Below are 7815 nucleotides of genomic sequence, written 5' to 3'. Positions count from 1 at the left end.
TGGGTCGACCAGTGATTAATTTCGACTCGAGGAAATGATCCCTCGAGAAGGTTGTCGATGGCTCGCTGCTTGGTCGGAGGAAGTAGCCAGACTCCGATGGTCGCTTCTTGGAGAAGAAAAGCGGCTGTGGTTGGACTTGGGGGATGCTTTGTCGAGTCGGCAACTGTAGGGGGTCGCCATCGTGATCTGGACGGACCGATGTTGGCAACGTTGAGACTGCTGTTGTTGATGATGTTTGACTAATGGTGGGCGAGTGGTCTGGGGATCGCTTGTAGCAGGAAAATCGGTGTAGCGTTTTTCCTGCGATGCTGGCTTGTTAGGTCTGCAATTGGAGGCTCTTGGATGCTGGCTTGAAGGTTGCTGCCAAGGCTGCTTCGCCAGACGCCACTGTCTCGAGATGACCGGTGACAGGAGGTGGCCTACCGGTGGTGATGGGGATTTCACTCCGGGGTTGCTATCATTGGGAGGTCGAGAAATGGTCACGGTGGTGCTGAAGATGTTGTTGCTCTGACTACCGGTAATACCTTGGCTTCGTTCACCGGCGACTGCAATTGTGACTCATTGAAGATGTCCGTCGGTTGGGTTAATCGGAGAAGCTCTCGTCTGCGAGGAGAGAAGTCCAAGTGGGACCCAGTCAATGGAGCTATAGCTAGTATGGAGAGATGGACCTGGTGGGTCCTACCCCTAGTCCCCCCTATTTTTTTCTTTTTTACTAGCTTGTGATTGTATTTTGTATTTGTGCGCCCATACCAGCTGTAAAATTGTATGTAATACGACCGAGAAAATGCATGTAATAGGTATAGGTGGTACAACCAGTTACCACCCCCTCACATCTTTTTTTTTCTTTTGGTCAGGCCAAGAAACGACAGCAACAACTGTCTCTTGTAATTGATGTTTCGTTTTTTGTTGAGGTGAAAAGGAGTCACCATTTTGAGCTTTGTATACGTCTCTTTTTCCTTCGATAAAATATATACACCCTTTTTTTGTGTTTTTTGAAAACCATTTACTAAAATGGTAACTAAAATGTGGGGTAACTTTGAGGTAGAAAATGTGGTTTAACTGGTTTTGGGATGTATAAAAATCACAGCTGAGTTTACAAGCAAATGTTTTATGCATGAAAATCAACTAAAAAGATTTTCTTGGTAATATAAACTTAAAATGAGGTAAAAACTCATCAAATACTTTTCCTCCTCATTTTGCTGAATAAATCATCTAAATAAACTAAAATAAGATAAAACCTATAAACATTTCTTTTCTTCTCAACTTTCTTAGCAAGTCATCAAAAAGAATGACAAAACTGAGCTGAGATGAAAATGAGTTTTCTGAAAGTTTAAGAGGGTAAAAAATTCATAGAAACTTATTTCTTCCTTCTAGCTTCTAAACAACTTGATTCAATTTGTACATGGAAAATCGTAAATTAAATAAGATTTTCTGACAAGATATGAACAGAGATGGGTAAAGACCCATAAAAACTTCTCTCTCTCTCTTTTTTTTTATATATTCTCAAAGTTTGAAGAAAATACCAAATAAACAACTTGATAAATTGTATAAGCATCCCAACTATATGTACAAACAGTTGTTACAGTGGGTAAGAATGTTCATGAAAATGCACTGCTAGAGGAGGATTTGCAGATAATATATGAATAAAAGATAGGGTAAAACTCATAAAACACTTCTTTTCTTTTCAACTTACTGGGAAAAAACACCAAAATATAAACAGAAAACGGGTTTGACAAAGTTGTCTTCTTATAAAATTTTTATTACCTTTCAGCTTGCTCAACAAGCCATTAAAATATGAAAAAGAAATAGATCTGAGAAATTTCGTTTTCTTTTTCGGAGCCTCTAAGGGAAACACCAGATAAACAACTTGAATGAAGTTGTACACATAAAGTTGCAAACTAAGAGTGGTTTCTTTGATAAAAAACAACTGGAGAAAAGGTAAATAACCACAAAAAAATTCTCTTCTTCCCAAGTTGTTTGATAAAACACAAATATAAACAAAGATGGGTTAAGACTCGTAAGAGCCTCTTTTTCCTCCACTTACTGAAAAACCCATCAAAATATAGACGAAAATTAGATCTGATAAAGTCTTTTACAACTTGAGAGTTGCTCAAATGAACTAAAACGAAACATCTTTAGATATTTGAGCAAAAAATGAGTTAGATCTGAAGACCTGAGCAAGAAAAACTCAAAAGATCAAGAGATCTGAACGGAAACACATAAGATCGAGAGATCTGAAAGATAGTGATGCATATCTGAGCAAATCTTAGCGAAAACTAACGCATCTGGACAGATCTTGGCAGAACCAAGCGGATCTGAACCAAATGATGCTAATCATGAACGAATCTGAGCAAACCTGAGCGTAAGCACAACAGATCTGAACATATCTAAGAGAAAAACGAGCTTGAAACCAACTGAGGCTTTTGCTACTTGCTCGAATCCGGGATGGTGCAAAATGATGCGACATCGGCTCCGACCACCTGCTCTGAGGATGTGCTTCTACGCCATTGACGGATCTGCGAGGTCACAACAGACAAGGCCGTTAGAGCCGCCCCAGGGACTGTGGCCCGGGAGCGGGCTCCGACTTTTTAAGTTAGATCATCTGATAGATCTGAGATGGTTCTATTTAGCTAGAGAGAACCATCTTGGTGCTGGTGATGACGGCTGACGGCGGCGGGTGGCAGCTGAGCCACCCGGCCGGAGTATAGTGTGGTGGCTGAGCCATGGGGAGAGGTCTAGTGGTGGCTGATCCACTTGGGGGAGAGTCCTAGGGAAAGGTCCCCCTTCATGGAGGAGGCACTATTCTATTTATAGTGGACAATTAGGTTAAGGGGAATTAGGTCAGGCCTTGGGCCAACCCAATTCAGGCCCAACTAGCAAGGAGTTGGGCAAGGCCGCCCGGAGGCGCCGGACAGGGCTGGCGGGCGCGCCCCAGGCAAGGCTGGCGGGCACACACTAGGAAAGGCTGGCAGGGGAGCGCCAGGCGAGGGAGCGTCGGGTCGGGCCGACAGGAGAGTCCCCAGCACGGCTGGCAAAGGAGAGCCAGACAGGGCCGACAGGAGAGTCCCCAGCACGATGTTCACACTGCTAGTGATCTAATTGTCCAGTACCAATCAATACCTCCCTCGAAATACTAACGACATATATCCCGAGTTCTAGTTGCGCTTGCTACAGTTACTGCATCCTGATAACCTTCTCTAAAAGGGAACGACCTCTAACGACTATTCTAACATCCAAGGTATGAAAATGGCATATAACTTAATATCGATGCAGTACTATAACAATAACAATATAATCATAAATAAAAGCTGATAGGAAAGCAAAAGATACGCACCTGCAACATCGGAAGCTGCTCGTGCCTCCTCCGTGGTCAGTTGGAAAGCTCTGCTCCTCACCGTAGGCGCCTCTGCCTGGCCCTGAAGGCCATCAGTAATCCTTAAAGTAGCAGGGGCAGGTGCTATCACCTATCTCGCAGTAACCAAACTCGGATATTGGGCCTTCTTATGGCCCCGCTGACTGCAATGGAAACAGACCAAGTATGATCCCTGAGTGGTGGTAGCTGTACAATCTCTGCTAAAATGACCAGTCCGACCGCACTTGAAGCAGCCAGAATCACCACCACTACCACTCCTGGAGGCACCCTCGTGCGTCCTGCCGCACCTGCCACATCGGTTGCGGTTCTGATAGTCTCTCGATCTCGAGTCTGACCCCTTGGGTCTCTTTCCTGAACCCGTGGCTACCTGAATCTCATCCAGCTTCCTCTTCCTGAGGTGCTATAGGTCGATCTCCCTCTCCCTGGCTCGAGCAATCATATCCTCCAACATCTTGCAGCTGGACCAGCTCACAAACTGCCTGATGTCATCCATCAGCATCTCGTGATATCGAGCCTTCTTCATCTCCTCGTCCGCCACATACTGCAGAACAAGAAGAGCCCTCTCCCTGAACTTGGCGGTAATCTCCGCCACAGTCTCAGTCGTCTGCCGGAGGTCCTGAAACTCCCGCGCTAACTGCTGCACCTCAATCACCGGTGCAAACTCGACCTTGAACCTGGCCGAGAAATCACTCCATGTCATCGCGTCCAACGCGACATCATCGCCAATGGCATGTCCAACCTCCTCCCATCAATCACGTGCTCTGTCCTTCAGAAGACAGGAGGAAAGTTGGACCTTGTCCCCCTCGAGACATCGGCTCGTACAGAAAGCGTTGGCAACATCGGCCAACCACCTGCTGCTAGCGATGGGGTCCCGAGCCCCATGGTAATTTGGAGCTCCACAAGCTCTGAACTCTCGGAATGTCAGGGTACGCGCCCCCATCATGGCCATCATCTCAGTACGGAAAACTCCTAGCTTCTCATCCAGAAGCTCTAAAATACCCTCCTTGACCGAACCAAAGATCACAAGAGTCTGGTCTAGAATACTGTGCGTGATATCTGTTGATACAAACTCTCTCATCTGCTCATCGAGCTGACTGGCTCCTGAACCCGAGCCTGATCCCTTACCGGCGTCTGAATTGCCAACTGGTCTACCCCATAGCGTCACCATTCTACAACATATCATAATAACCATCAGAATACTCATCACTACTGAGGGATCACACACACACTACAAGTTCTCTGGTTTTATCTCAGCCCTCTTTGATTCGAGTACAGATCCTCTGCTTTCAGTAGTATGGGCCCCTACTACCTTCCACATCTATCCGTACTTTCCTCAAAAATTGCCTTGACTCCACCAAATCCCTTGCACTACTACTATTGCTCCACGCGCTAATCTCATCCTAGGCTTGCCCTAGGGTAATCACCAATCCAATTTCCGCCATCAGCTACATAAGAAGTCCCTACTATCTTCCCCTAACTAGCTTGCGAATACTATTACATATCGCTCAGACTAGATAATTCTTCGAATGAGAGGTCCTACCCTACAACGGTTGGACTCAGACAAGAGCTGCGAAATAGGGCTAGACCTAACCTTCTGAAATTATTTAGTCCTTGCGATGTGTAACTTAACATATTCGTTTACTAGTTAGTAAATGATAACTAGAACTCCTAAAAGCACGAAGTAAGAAGCATTCGGGCATTGGGGAAAACTAACCACATAATCCAATCAAGCTGTTTTATCCTCTAATCAAAAATCTGTACTAGCATGCAACTCATAAAGCTCATACACATATAACAAGCACATAAGGCATCCTCCTAGATGCTTAGTCCTAATCTAGCATGCAGTTCTAAAGCATATATCATAACATAAACTTGTATGGGTAATTTGGGAGAACTTACTTGAGCTCGGCTGATCGCCTGCACCACACCTTTTTTTTTCTCTTTTTTCAAAGTTCTTTTCTCTTTACAAAATCCTTTTCTTTTTCTCAAAGCTCTTTTATAAAAATAATTTTCCTTTGAAAATTTTCATACCAAGTCCTCAGTTTGAGTTCAGACACACCCGAGAGTGTGCCCGAATCCCTCAAACCAAGGCTCTGATACCAACTTGTAACATCCCAAAAATCATGACCAAAAATTTCATTTTTAAATCATTAAGTAAAACCATGTTTATCAAATCTTTTCATCAAACATAATTAATATCTCAAAACATCATAATTAGAGTATCAAAATATCAGAGTAAAACGTCCCAAACTAAAACACTATGGAGTGTGTGCCATGCAGTCATCCCGAGCTCCTCCCTCCGCTACCGGAAGTACCTGAAACCAAAACTGAAAACCGTAAGCATGAAGCTTAGTGAGTTCCCCATACTACCACATACCATACACATAACCATATACTAGTCCTCCGCCCGCTGCATCGGGACTAGTCCAGTCATCGGACTCGCTCCGGCATCAGGCCCCGCCTGGCATCGAGCCCCGCTTAGTATACAGATCTGTCTCTCCTAGGCCCCGCCTGTCACTTGGCCTCTCCCGCTAAACACGTACAATCATATAACATAACACATAACATATAAGCTAAACATACTTGGCTGTACTCCTGATCTAAGGCCTCGCCTATATTGGGCCTCGCCCCTGTCCTGCTACTGATGAGTCATGGAATCCCGTCCATACTCCTGCTGATAGTGAGATACGGGCCCCCACCCATACTCACTTCTCTCCTGTCTTGGGCCCCGCCCCTGCTCTGCTAAGAATGAGATACGAAACCCCGTCCATACTCGTCTAGTGATGAGATACGGGACCTCGCCCACACTCACCTCCCTATAAGGCATATTCAAGTATCACAAAGACAACAAGTATAAACTAACATGCAAATATTCCTCGGGCTTGTCCCGGCATCGGACCTTGATCCGGAATAACATACATATAATCTATCCTCGGGCCTCACCCGGCATCGGACCTTGGTCCAGAAACATACTATCATACAATTCCTAGGGCTAACCCCTGGGTATTCCTATCATACATAAACTAAATGGGCTGGCATTGTGGCCGTAGACCCATGCACACAGTGAGGAGACTCACCTCGCACTGCTGTAGACCTGCTGATACTCTTCTGGCTGCTAGCTGGCAATCCCCGGAACTGCTGCTCCTTTGGCTCCCCAAGCTACCAATACCAAAATAACACTTAGGCCAAAATACCCTCAATAATCAAACTAGGTTAACCTTGGTCTAAGTCAAAGTCAACGGTCAATGGTCAAAGTCAACGCTCCGAGAAAACGCTACTGACTCGCCGAGTTGTTCCATCAACTCGTCGAGCACATGCAAAATCCATAATCGAGAAAACCCTATCCACTCGTCGAGTCACCGTGTCGACTCGCGGAGTTCATGCAGTAACCAAACACGGGAAAACCCTCTTCAACTCGCCGAGTTGGCTATCCAACTCGCCGATTTCGTTCAAACCACTCCTCATTCAGACGATTCTAAGCCAAACAATTGCTCCCAAAGGTAGATCCAACCTCCTAGAGCATGCTTTCCATGTATAGTTGCAACCTTTACGTGTAAACAATTCCCAAAAACCAAAACTAAACTACAAGGAAGGGTTTTTCTATGGAGGAGGGCTTCAAGCCTCAAAAGCTTGAGAATTTAATACATTAGGGACCTTGGAGAGTCTAGATCTGAAGTTGCAACTTCAGATCGTGTTCCATGCAAGCACTAGACCACAAATGTGCTAGGAATGGCCATCAAGCTCAAGATGAAGGGATCTATCAAATGAACACTCAAGGTAACGACTTGTTACCTTCTACTAGCTGCCAAACTGAATTAAAAGTTGGATCTACAATTCCTTCCTTGATTCTTGCTTCCAATCTTCCAAGATGTGCACTCCAAATGAACCTTTATCTTCACAAAGCTCAAAAAATGAAGTTGGGTGGCTAGGGTTTCGTTTCTGGACTTGAGAGGGTAGTAAGGGGTTGAGTGAGAGGCCTCATGTTCTTTAAATAGGGTACAAGGCCCGAATTTAGGGTTTCCCAAACCCCGACCAGCTCGCCGAGTTGGTCCCCCGACCCGCCGAGTCGGACAGTTAATCCACGACATAAAAACCCGCTCCTACTCGTCGAGTTCCTCCCTGGACTCGAGAAGTAGACCTCTTTGACTTGGGGTTTTTCTTTCCTTTCTTGACCTTCTAGGATCCGGGTGTTACATTTAGCCTCACAAACACTCCAAAAATGGGGTTAGATCGCTTAGGGTTTTTTTCTAGATGTGAAAGGGTGGTAAGGAGGCTGGGGGGGGGGGGGGGGAGGGAGGACTTAAGGTGTAACGCCCTGAATCTCAGGTATTAATTTTATGGCTTTAATTTTCATAAATTGCAAGGTCTACTCAACGAGTTGGATGCCCTGACTCGTCGAGTAGAAGCGGGTTTGGCCACGTGTTTAAGTGACCGACTCATCG

The sequence above is a fragment of the Lactuca virosa genome, chromosome 2, assembly GCF_052849685.1.
Source record: "Lactuca virosa cultivar CGN04683 chromosome 2, Lactuca_virosa_CGN04683_v6, whole genome shotgun sequence".
Taxonomy (NCBI): domain Eukaryota; kingdom Viridiplantae; phylum Streptophyta; class Magnoliopsida; order Asterales; family Asteraceae; genus Lactuca; species Lactuca virosa.
Note: the sequence above shows the minus strand (reverse complement) of the source record.